The sequence below is a fragment of the Balaenoptera physalus genome, assembly GCF_965194825.1.
Source record: "Balaenoptera physalus genome assembly, chromosome: 11".
Classification (NCBI taxonomy): domain Eukaryota; kingdom Metazoa; phylum Chordata; class Mammalia; order Artiodactyla; family Balaenopteridae; genus Balaenoptera; species Balaenoptera physalus.
Window position 1 is genome coordinate 84,879,734 of NC_138896.1, and position 13,462 is coordinate 84,893,195.

Consider the following 13,462-nt stretch of genomic DNA (forward strand, 5'->3'; position numbering starts at 1 on the left):
TCCATTCTGTGCGGTTCAGTTATCTATGGAAATCTGTTTGTTTCCCATTAGGTAACCCCTGATGCCCAGGAAGCTCCTGGCTCTGTCCTTGTGTTGGGCTGATTAGTTTAGTCTCAGTGAAGATAAACTATGTGTAACCTTAAAATATTCAGACCATAAATAGGAAGGTGTAGCTGCTGTCATTGGTCATCATCAATGTATTTCATAGATAGATCTGACTGATATTTCTGTTTTCCTTTAACTCAGTAATTAAGAGCTGACATAAAGGAAGTACCATATAATGGTAATGGGGGGGGAGGGAGAGAAAAGAGGGGACCTTCTTGCATTAAAAAAAAAAAAAATTCATTCTGTTTCTCCATCGCCCCCCCCGCCCCGGAACTTTCTTTGCAATAAGGCATTTATTGTCATATCAAACCTGAAAGTTTGGCCAGTCAGATGGTAGTTTGATTACTAAGCATCCTCTTCATGATTTAGCATGTTATGCCACAAAGTGAAGATACTTAATGGGATAATTGTGTTGATTTACTATGCAAGTAGTTCATACAGAAATTTAAAAGTGTCAAACATTAAAAGACTTTGATAAGCCCCAATTCCCAGATCTTGGTTTCTAATACCATTTCCAATAAAAGGAACCACACATGACTTAATTCTATGGCTGGGGCAGGGAATAAGCAAGATGAGCCTGGAGGGTATCCTAATGCCAGAAAGCAAGAAAGTGATGAAACAAAACACACAGATACACAACACACAATGAATGATGAGGTATGTCAAAGGGACACAGGAGCCTGAAAGAGCTCCCAGTGGTCACAGCTGGAATGATTTAACTAAATAATGTAGTCTTAAATTATAACCCAAGATATAAAATAAATATAAATAAAATATGTACATATAATAAATACTAATAAAATATATACAACTAATATGTAATATATATATATATAGCAAAGTAATAATGTAAAGCACATACCCCTGAGTCCATACTGATACAAATAAATGATTGAATAAGTAAAGCAAATTAGAGAGAATAGATAAATTTTCTGTGTGGAAGAATTCCAAACGATTTTTGTTGATAATCCCCTGAAAGGAAGTGTAACATAACTGCCCATCCCTTAAATGTGGGCCTTGCACAGTGACTTCCTTCCCCAGAGTACAGTATGGAAAGAGGAGGGAGAACCTTTCCAGGGGAGAAACCTGACAGACACTACCTCAGCCAGTTGATCAAGTTAACAACAACAGTGACAAATGTACACTTGACATGACATAACAAGGGTGGCACTTGAGCTCCCCCAATCCAAGAATCTCATTATAATCCTGAGAAAAACATTGGACAAACAATTCAACACTTTCTACCAAATATCTCACCAGTACTCCTCAAAACTGTTGTCAAGGTTATCAAAAAAGGAAAGTCTGAGAAACTGTCACGGTCTAGAGGAGTAGAAGGGAGACATGACAACTAAATGTAATGTGATATGGATGGGATCCTGGAGTGGAAAAAGGACATTAGGCAAGAACTAAGGAAATCTGAATAAAGTATGGACTTTAGTTAATAGTAATGTGTCAGTATTGGTTCATTAGTTATGACAAATACGGCACACTAAGAGGTGAACAATAGGGGAAATGGGGTGGGGTGTATAGGGACTCTCTGTTTAATCTTTACAACTTCTCTGTAAACTTAAAATCATTCTAAAATTAAAAGTTTATTTTTAAAAAAAGACTGTGGCAAAGATTAATCTATAGTTCAAGTTTAATTTTCATCATGCTGGGAGCCTGAAGTAAATAAAACAGCCCATGGTGTTCTGGGCTGATTATGGTGTAAAGTGGGGCAACTTCCTTGCTGTTGTCTTGTAAAGCCATGACAGTTTGTTTGCAGAATCAGAGAATGCAGTATTTCTAAATATTCTCTTGTGGAATTTCCTACTGGCATGACTTTCTTCCCCCTTTGCTTCTGCCCAGTAGCAGTCCCTTGAGCGGCATTTGCTGTCCTAGTTAATCAGAGGGTAGGAGAAATGAAAAACTCTCCTCTTCCCCCCCCTACAAAGTTTCAATGGGCACTGGAAATGTAGGTCAAATTGCATCACTGTAGAAAGGAGCGAACAGGAAGGTATTTATGAAGTGCTGCCAGCCTCTCTTTAGATTCCGAGTCATGATGAACCAGTGTTGAGCCAGCTTAGGTGTGAGATACAGGGAATCAGGGAGTCATGTTTTTGATGTAGTCCCAGAATGTTACATTTTAGTCAGTGATAAAAAGATCTCTGTCTAAAGCCCTAGTGAAAATAACTTACACTGGCTTTAATTTGCATCTCCCAGCTTCTGGAATTCTTTTTGTCTCATTTATTATTGGCACATTGCAGCAATTTATATTAATTTAGCCAGAGAGATGTTTGAATTGTAGAAATGATTGCCATGTGTACATAAGAAAATAAATCTCATATTTGATAATCACATGTCTAATAATGCATTTTGCAAATTGCATATAATCATATGCTCAATGGGATCTTGATATCACAAATAGGTTAAGTTCTATTTAAAGTATACTATTTCATGGCTCTCCATTTTTTTAATGACAGAATCTTACAGATTTTAAAATAAGTCTTTAAATACATGCTCTTATTTTTTACATATTGTATACTACCTGCCCTTTGTGAGACATCCAGATGTTGGCTGCCAAAGTGGTCCATGTTACATTGTCCTGAACAGTATGCATCCTGACAGCAAAACCAGTTTTAAAACCTACTCCATTTTCACTCTCTCCTTGCCTCTGTCAAGATAATTAGTAGTTCATTTGTATACAAAATGGAAAATCAGATGATAAAATATATTTGCATAGGCTTGGGTATTATTTATAAACTTATAGGATGAATAAATTATTCTGTGAAGTATATTTATAATCCAACATTTAGCTGTTTCTTTAACTTTTAATTTTGAAATAATTCAAGATTCACAGGAAATTGTGAAGATAGAACAGAGAGGTCCTGGTTGCTCTTCACCTAGCTTCTCCCATTGATTACATCTTACCTAATGATAGCACAGTAGCAAAGCCAGGAAATTGACATTGGTATATAAGGTATGGGTATAGTTCTGTGTTAGTTTATCTCATCTGTCGTTGCATGTAACCACTACAGTAATCAAGGTGCAGAACTATTCCATCACTGCAAAAATCTCCCCTGTGCTGCCTTTTCCGAGGCACAGTCATTCCTGTTACCCTCACAGTCTCTAACTCCTGGCAACCACTAATCTGTTCTCCAACTCTATAATTTTGTCGTTTTGGGAATGTTACATAAATGTGATCTTTTGAGATTGGCTTTTTTCACTGAGTATTTTAAAAAGAATTTTATTTTAAAAAGAATATTTATGTTAAACATTTTTAAGGAATATTTATTTTTAAAAGAAGTTATCATCCAGAGTTTGATTCACTAATTTTCAAACCTGTATTTTTCTAGCTTGGGTGTTGTATACTCTGTGTTGCTATATTTGAACAGCAGCAAAAGTCGTATGTGCCGACGTAATAGCTGATTATAGCATTAACCTTATTGCCTACTGTTAAGGACGATACGGAGAAGTTAAAGGGAAAATTACCCCGGGAGAAGCCAATTTCATCAACAAAGTAAATATTACAATTGATTACTGAGCAGGAGTAAGAAGTCCAAATATATACTTTAATTGTACCAAATAAAGTAACTGACCCACATTCGTGTTCCATTTCATCCTGAAAGAACTCTTTAAAGAAGAGAGACTTTTTGGAACAGGATATTTAAATGAACAACAATTGAAATATTTACATTAATTAGCTAATGTAAAGATCGTGTCACAGAATTGCTATATGTGGTTATTGTGAAGTATCACCATAAGAAAGCCAGTATCTTCATCATGTTAATGAGATTCTTTGGAAATGGAGTCGTGTGTGTAAATGAAGGCTGGGAACAAACAGCCTCAAAAGGAACAAATCTTCCTCAGAATCCAGTGTGTTGTTTTTGAACAAAATATTAAAAATACTCTGCGAGCTGTAGGAGGGCACCTTAGTGTTTGGCTACAAATAATGATACCATGGCTCTAGGGAATCCCATGTGGCCAGACCTACAGAATTGTAATTGAGCAAATAGAAGGTGGGTCCCAAGGCACCATTCTGAGCTCACTGGTGGTGAAGGTGAAGGAGTGAGCCCTGCTCCTCGGCTTGCCCAGAGTTCCTGTTCCTGCACAGATTTTTACAAATGGGATACTCTTGTAACTGGTGTTTGATCTCCATTTGACTCTAGCTCCTGACATTTTAGACAGTCTTCCTCCCGGACAGGAAAATATTCTTTGTAATTAAAATCAGCCTCTATTTACTGACAACATTTTTCTTTTTTTTTCTTCAAGTAGCATTTGACCCTACTTAAAGTAGCTGTTGGGATGGAGGAGAAGGGAAACAATCATTTATCGATCATTGAATGTATGCCAGCCACTGTACTGTGTATGCACATTTACACATGTAATTATAGTATTGAAAAATTGCATTAATGACACTCATTAAGTGATGGGTCTGAAATAAACAGCATACTAAGTAACTCTTCATAGCAAATAAGCCATTTTTCTTGGTCAGGTATACCTAAGAGGCCTGTGGCCCAAAACACTATCTATCTATATCTATATAGATATATACACACACACACACACACATTATATAGAGATAATTTAAAGAATATATATCTGTTAATTAACTTGTATATTTATACAATGTGTGAAGTGATACAGAATTTAAAGGTATAAGATTTACCCCTCCTTTTAGCAGCTTTCTATCCAGATGAGGAAAATAATTTATAGGTACAAGAAAAAGCAACTAACTACGGGAGTGAAAACTACTTAACCTATCAATGCAATGTGTATAGTAAGGCAATCCATAATTAATTACTAAGTAAATCTTTCAGATTGTAAATGCTATAAATATTCAGAGGAGGAAATGATTATTGATCTTTTACCCTTGATTTTTGTCACCTGTAACGTGCAGATAATACCTACCTCACAATGAGAAATGAATAAAATAGGTATGTATTTCCTATTAGTACACTTTCAATCAATTATAGCTGTGCCATTGATAATGAAAATTATGATGATATAGTAACAACGATAATACTGTATTAGTGTAGCTTGACTGCTGTCACTACCCAAAACCTCAGTAGCTTAACACAATACATGTTTACGTGTCACTCATGTCACAACTCAGTGTGGGTTGGCAAGGAGGCTCTTGCTTCACCCAATCATTCAAGGGTGAGATTTTGTGACTTTGCTCACCTCTGGGTGCTTGGAGCCTTCTCCATTTGACCAGTAGAGGGTATGAGAGATTGAGGATCAAGACAAGGAGCTTTGTCTGGGCCAAACCTAGAAGTGGCCCCAAACATTTCTGTTCATGTTTTAGGACTCAGTCATATGGTTACACCTTACTAGAACGAATACTGGGAAATTTAGTCTAATTGTGTGCTCAGGAAGAGGAGAATGTGGATATAGGTGAGCATTGGCAGTCTATACAAATAATAATTAGAAAGGCTTAATAGAAGAGGAGGGATTTTTTCCTGGATCTCTTAGAGAAGAAAGTGAGATTTGTAATAGGTTACTCAGCCTGCCTTTAGGTGGCATTATTTCAAGAGGAAGGATAGAAGAACTTAAAAAGCCTGTAAGCATTGTTAATAAAAATTACACATTTGTCCCACTAGCCACTGCCTTTACTGTAAGCCATTTGGTAATGACCTTGGGCATGCCATCTAACTACTATAGACCTCCATTTCCTCACTTATAAATGTTCTTCATAGGGATGTGGTGAAGTTTAAACAAGACTGGGCATACAAAGTGCTTAGCACAGGGTCTGGCCCAGAGTAAACATTCAGTAAGAGTTATTATTACTGATAATGTTAATATGTATCGCCCCAGAGCTAAATACTTGCTAGCCGTTCATTTATTTGTCATCTTTCCTAAAGGACTACTCAGAGTAGCAAAGAATGACTTGACTGAGTATGTTTATATGAATTTTAGAATTCCATACCCCAGTTCAGTAATAGGAGATTAGTGTTCCCCTGGCAGAATATTGGGGGAGAAACCCTCTCTGTCGCCCAAGGCTGGCATCCTCCCATTCAACTCCACAGACTTTTTATTCTTCTATGAAGAGGACAACAGTAGTATTGGGCCGTGATTTACCTCTCCTCCCTTCTTCCCAGAACTTTCTCAGTGTTGAACTCTCTCCGTGAGTTTGTCAGGGAAGAGTGAGGGTAAATGTCAGAACAGCTACTTTTTGCTCACTCCTAATTGCAAGTTCTTAGCAAGGCAAGAACATCCCACCCAGGCCCATGTTAACTTGAGTGGATGGGTAGCTGTCAGAGCCTCTGGTTCCTTTAACTTAATTCTGTTCAGCAAACATTTATTAACAGTCCTGGGGATACAAGGTTGAAATGTTGCAGACCCTGCCTCTAAGAAACTTGACTTAGGAAGGGTGAGTTTCTTGGAAGGTAGGAAGAAAGGAATTCAAGGTGGTGAGAAGAGCAGGTGTGGAGGAATAGAGGTAGGAATTGCTGTAGGGCGGCAGTGGAAGGAATGGTTATAAGCTCAGCTCGAGTATCCAACTGCCTCAGGTCTGCCCCTAACTGGCCTCTCCTCGCAAGCCTCAGTTTTCTCTCTTTTAAAGGAGTGGAGTAAAAGTTCTGACATCATAGACCTGGGACGATTAAGTGAGATGATATATGTAAAGGGTTTACTATGTGTTAATAGTACTGGGCACATAGTAAGTGCTTAGTACATGTCAGCTGCTACTATTGTTATTGTTTTTGTGTGCTTCTGTGAATCGACTTGTAAACCCACTGCCTTGACCAAGGATTTTGTGCAGGCAAATTAGAGAACTACTGGGAATTTTATTATATTTTTGGTTCTCTCTTAGGCTACTGGTGAAATAGTGTACTATAGTCACAACTAATGGAAAAATGGCCTGCTGACCCCTGAGCTAAAAGGATAGAGAGCCCAGTTAATATCAGTGAAATCTGGGAGAGTTAGGGCTTGAGATGGGAGAGCCGTGAGACTTAAACGGCAAAGGGAGGGAGGAATGGCGATGTTGAACCCTTTGGAGAGAAGAGGGGTTGAATGTGTGTGGATATGTAGATGTTGTCAGAAAATGGAGCCTCCTTTTTTTAAAAAAATGTTTTATTTATTTTATTTATTTTTGGCTGCGTTGGGTCTTCATTGCTGCGTGCGGGCTTTCTCTAGTTGCGGTGAGCAGGGGCTACTCTTCGTTGCGGTGCGCGGGCTTCTCATTGCGGTGGCTTCTCTTGTTGCAGAGCATGGGCTCTAGGCGTGTGTGCTTCAGTAGGTGTGGTGCACGGGCTCAGTAGTTGTGGGTCATGGGCTCTAGAGTGTAGGCTCAGTAGTTGTGGCGCACAGGCTAAGTTGCTCCGCAGCATGTGGGATCTTCCCGGACCAGGGCTCCAGTCCGTGTCCCCTGCGTTGGTAGGCAGATTCATAACCACTGCACCACCAGGGAAGCCCTGGAGGCTCCTTTTAAAATGTTAAGACTTCGCGTGAGGAGTTTCACGGAGGGTCAGGAAAGCCCACGACTGACTGCAGGTACTAAAACGTATCCCTGAAACGTAGGCCAGAGGTGCTGGAGTCCTTCCTGGTAACTGGCTTCAGCTCCCTCTTTACCGGTTATGTTTTCAAACTCTTTTTTGGTGTTCAGTGGAGTGACCCTTAGAGCAGTAGATGAAAAACTGGACGGTATCTGGGGGGGATTTATTCCAGTACTGCACTGTGGACCCTCCAGTCCCATGGTATCCATGGGTTCTGCATCCACGGTTTCAACCAACTGCAGACTGTAAACATAGTGCCCGACCAGATGAATGATGGTTGAATCCACGGATGTGGAACCTGTGGATAGGAGGGCCGACTGTATAGAGTTTCATTATTAAATTTGCTTTGCCAGGGAGAAAACCGGTTAGGGTGAAAGCAAGGTGGAACTTGGGTGGGAAGAGAGTGAGTAAACTAGGGACACTGTCAAATCACATTTTTGGAGAATATGCCTACAGTTGACAATGTAACCTGTTTTAAAAATTTTGGTTTGTGGTCTTTCATTTGGGAGAAGAGACTTAGGAAAATGACAAAGGCTCAGTGTCACAAGCTTGGCTGCCTACAGGAGACAGGCCTGGAAGGAAAATAAGTGATGTGGCCAAGCTGCGTACTTTGGGAAGTACATGCCCACTGACATGAGGTAGCCCACGACGTGGCATCAGCCAATTATCCCCATGTGGGAGAGCTGGCCTCAGTGGCCAAATTTTTGGACCTTCAAAGAGAAAGTGGGAATATAGAATTTTAAGTGAATCTTCCTACCTTTTAAATATTAGCAACAAATTCCCTTTTTCTCCCCCTAAGATCACCAAGCAAACAGACAAAAAAGTGAACTATTTTAGGCCCATGTTCTTTGTTTGCAGTGAGAGTCAAAGAGTGGAGAGAAAAATGTGTAACCTGGGAGTTAGGCAGCTCAAATGAATACACTCCTGGTTCTGGTGCTCGCAAGGCACAGGACCTGGCATGGGGCACGTGCTCCACACGTTTTCATTGAATAAATACACCGGCTGGGGTAAACCTCTCTAGAGAGATGGAGAGAGGAGTCCGCCTTCCCTCACCTCCAGCTTAGAAGATAGAATCAAGTCAAAACCTGTGTTGCCCTCCTTGTTGGGCCCACCTTTCTAGCCCTTTCTCTTCCCTTTCACAGCCTCTGCAAGCACCTGAGGTGCATTCTCACACTGCAGCTCCATGGTTTGCCTAGAATTTAAGAAAGTTTAGGAAATAAAAAGAAAGTGTATACTGCTATGCTTAAAAACAGGACCAACTCAGTTTAGCCTGTATTTTCTTTCCTCTATCATGGTTAGTGCTTAATTTTGATAGACTCAATTATATAACAAGAAGTGATCCAGATTATGCCATAAATTGCAACAAGGGTCTCAGAGTCTTAAAAGGACGTAGAAATGTTACTCCTGGAAAATAAGTCATTTTCTTTGTTAAAGTTGATATAACAGTGCCCATGTAACAGTGTGGGCTTTTCGCTGTTTAAAGTTAATGAGAGGATTTTTCTGAACCCTTGGGCAGTCCACAGGATCTTCTTTTATATCAAATTTTGCTGATATCTGCCCTTTTATTTATTTATTTATTTTTAGTACAGAAGTTTTACTGTCTTGAGCAAGATTATTTTTGTTGCGGTTATCAGAAATCAATTCCTAAAAATTCAAGCTCTGATAAGGGGGGGCCATTTACCCTTCAGGTCCAGGGGATTCTTAAAACCCTGCAGAAGGATGTGCTTGGGTCCTCTGGGAGACTATACGTGGGACAGGAAAGCCCTAGAACCCCCTGGGCAGAAACTGTTTCCCTTTCTGTCCTCTGGGGCTTCGGGGCCTCCTGGGGCTGATTTACTCTGAGCAGCATGTTCATTCGTCAGTCTTTGCTGACTGGCTTTTTCCTAGAGACTGAGAGCACATGGGGGAGCTTGCAGCGTAGACCAGAGTAGGACCCTCTTCATCCCAATTTCTAGTTCTCAGGAGAACGAATTGAATGTCTCAGTTTGGGTCATGTGTCCAGCTTTCACAAAACAAGAAAGGAGTTTGGAGTTTCATAGTACAAGCATTACTTGGCATTGGGTTATGTGGTGCTTACAAAAAGGGTCACCATGGGCTAGGCAGCTACTCTAGAAGAAAGCCATCTTTTACAAGCTCCATCCTCCACCCCCCAACGAAAAATCTAAAAAAAGAGTAAATAAATTAAATTTATGCCTGTCAGGACTTTGGAGGACATTCAGATTAGGTCTTTTCTTTCTTCTTGTTTCCATCTCCTCTCCCACCTCTAATGGGTTGCCATTTAAAAAGTCTTTTAAAAAATTGTATTTGTTGAATGCTTGTTACATAGTAGGTGGTGAATGAGTAAAAGCTATCAAGTTTTATGTTTCTATTGTTAGAAAATGTTCTCCAGTCTTCCTTTTAAATTATTTCTTTCTCTTCGCTAAACAAAATTAAGTTGCTGTTTAGGCAGTTTGGTATACTGGAAAGGGAACTAAATAGCACCAAAGGCCTCCATTCTGGTTCCAGTTTCAAACCATTTATTTTCTGGGTTATCTTGAGCAAATTATGACCTTCTCTCAGTGTGTTTCCTTACTGGTAAAATGGAGATCATAAATAACAGCCCTTTTGAGCACAGTGTCATTGTGAAGATAAAATGAAAGAATATATACAAACGTGTGATAGTTGTTTTTTTCCTACTAAAGAAAGATTTCTGACCCCTATTCTAAGTAGAAAAGTTACTATTTTTAAATGCTTATTTTTAGTAACTGCCACTACCATTTTTCTCTAGGAATAGGGTTTCTCTTAAAGCATTTTTACAGTATTCAGGCTAGTAAATGGTGTATTCTTTTAACGGCAAACACTATCTTGGGGGAGATTTCATAGCACTCTGATGACTTCCTTGGATACTTTGGAGATATAGCTGAAGTGTTCTGATGGAAAACTGAAAACTAGCTTGACTTAGAGAAGTAGGGTCAAGCACACATGATGCCGGTGTTGTTGTATCTGCATCTCCAGCCTACCTTGAAGGAATCATCGTCAAAGAGGTGGTTATCTGTAACATAACATCTTTATAGGCTGCCTCTATCCTGGGAATTTGTAGCTTCCTTTGAGTAATTTTGCATAGCCGTAAAATGTTTAGAATGCAAAGAAATGAATTTTGGCTCAGGACAGACGTGTTAAACAAGATAGTGGCTTTTATTGGAAATAAGGCAGAAAAGGAACACTGAAATGGAAATCAGAGAAAATTTTTAAAAGATAGGAGACTGGAAAGCAATTAGAAATCTGAGAAAGAGAAACAGCTGGCTTATAAAGATTGTAGGAATGATTACTCTACTGAATGATTACACTGCTGAGTAACATTTTGTGGGTGAATAAAACAGACTGTCTAAAAAAGGGAGAGGGGAAGGATATGATCCAGGAATAACTTAAAAGCCAATAAAGGTAATTATGAAAAAATGTTCAAACATGGCATAGAGTTTCAGCCACTGACTTTGGAAGATGCTTTATTGGCACCTTAAACCATAGAAATATTTGCCATCTTAGAGTACGTGATAATAAATAAAAGTTGAGCAAAGCCTTGGTGTATAGCCAGTGAGGATTATAGGAAGAGAAGTGTATTACTAGTGAATTTTTCATATGAAATCAGCCTGCCTTGTGCTTTATATACTTGGACAGCATCTGTTCCATAGCTGTGTCATTGCCCATATTTGCTGTTTTTTCCCTCCTGCACGTCAAACTTGAAAACCAGCTTAATTTCTAACTCTGGTTTGTTAATCTCCAGTCCCTTGATTCCATAACTCAATGCTCTTCCCCAAATTAATTTGAGTAGTACCCACATTCTACTTGAAATATGTATGAATGCATATGCACAAAAATATGCAGATAAGGGAACGGGTAATTTCTTTGTGTTTTTTTAGGAAGATGGTTTAATTGAGTTTTTGTTTCCTGTTTGTACTATTATGAATTGCTTTTATAAACTGCTGAATGATAAAGGACAGAGAGAGCTTTCCAAATAATATTCTCACTCAGTGTGTTATGTGCATGTTAAAATCTGTGATTCTGACAGGTTTCATGGAGCAGGCTTTCTGAATAGCCATTTTAAAATTTAAGTGAAAACTCATTAGTGGCAAATTACACACAATGATTTTAAGCCCCAGGAGGCTGACTCTATGTACATATTGAATAGTTGTTTGTTCTTAGTTTATTGTATAAATATAGCCAATTAAGTTCATTGTAAAAAAAAAAAAATTGAATTGCATTTGTTGTAAAATTGGTAAAGTGACTCGAATTTTAACACTTCGACATTTTAAACACATATAATTTGGGGACTTCTGGCAACTAATGAGATTGTAGATTTCTGATTACTTTTATACATTGTTTCATCGCTTTGCCCCTTTTCTTTTTTTGTAGGTCTGAACAAAATTAAGAAGAAGGAGCTTCTACAATCGCAGCAGATGAAGATCCACTGGTAAATCGATCAGGATTTTTGGCCTGCCCTCCAAAGAAAAGGTAACTGGTTCTTTCAACATAGCACCGCTGAGTCAATGCTGCAGTGCCTCTGATTATAATGGAGTTTGAGTTTTACCAAAGGATGATAATTTTTTAAATTTAAGGTATCTGAGTAAGGTCTCCAATTTTAAGCATTGGATCATTGAATATGATCCTATTAATATGAAATGACAGTGAATTTTAGAGTACAGTATTTTTAGATGTTTGTCAAAATAAAATCTGCTAAATAACCTTCCCTCCCCCAAATTCATTAAAAGTTTTGGAATACTTTGGAGATAGGAACCTGCACCGCCCGCCCCCCCCCCCCCCCCAATCCATATTCACCTTTTCCTGTGAAGTTGTCTAAAGATGTGCTCTTGGATTTTTGTCCTGTTCTACTTTCCCAAGCTCCTGTTTTCTTCTCTCTACAAGCAATGTAGACCCAGCTGCTGAGGGCAGGGGAGAGCCGAAGGAAATTGTAAAACAGACCGGAGTACTTCAGGTGCACTTTCTGGGCCCAGTGCCTTTGCCCAGCCTGCCGGCTCTGCTCGTGAGCAGTTCCAGATCATTACAAAAATAGCAGCCACCATTGATTGAGTTCCTCACTACATACTCACTATTTTCATTTACTATTTGGGGAGGAGGGTGGTAAGTTTCATATAATGTGAAAAAGAAGAAAAATTTCTGAAGGTGTTTTTATTTAAAAAAAAAAAAAAATGATGCATCCTCCCATCTACTCTTGAAAGGAATGAGGGGGGCTTCCAAGTTAAGATGCAGTTTAAGATGAGTCATTGAAGGATAAAACTGAACAGAATCCAAACAGGAAAGACCAAAGGAGTTTCAGCCTCTGAAATTGGTCAGCTTACATATTTAGGCAACAAATGCAATGCCTCAGTCAGGTTTTAGGCATCTGTAGCAAAGATGGAAACATTTTGGACAACATGAACATGCATCTGCAAAGGTAACATTTTCACTGTGGCCAAACAGAAACAGGAGCTTGTGGAAGGATGTAGCAGTTTTGTTAAGGTGTTTAGAAGAACAGGACTGGGCAGCTCCGAAGTCTCCACCTTCAAAATAGGCCCTTAAAATTTTCCAGCCCAAAGCTGCAAGGCCAGCAATGCAGAGGTATCTTTCAGTGATCATCAAAGTCATCACAGAGGATGGCATTCACTGTGGAATGTCTGGAAAGTGCCAGAGAAGCAAGAAGCAGGGCTTTCCTAGATGGTGGTCAGCAACTGGCAGTGGTGGGATATGAGGGAGTGGGAGGTGAAGGTAGAGAGGAAACATATTTGACAGAAATATGCCAAAGGACCTCTTCAGTCCATAACTGTTTACTGAGCTTCTACTACGTGCAGAAGGATTATCCTTGAGGAGGAAAAGAGAAGAATAGGAGGTGATTTTCACAGACTATAATT

The 13,462-nt window shown here is 39.2% G+C and overlaps 1 protein-coding gene across 1 annotated transcript in view; it reads left to right on the forward strand.

The window, feature by feature from the left end:
- ATXN7 (ataxin 7) overlaps nucleotides 1-13,462 on the forward strand; it is a 127,086-nt gene that overhangs the window by 16,048 nt on the left and 97,576 nt on the right. The window contains 1 exon segment of the mRNA XM_082412147.1: nucleotides 11,970-12,068. The gene's annotated coding sequence lies outside the window, so the exon portion shown is untranslated.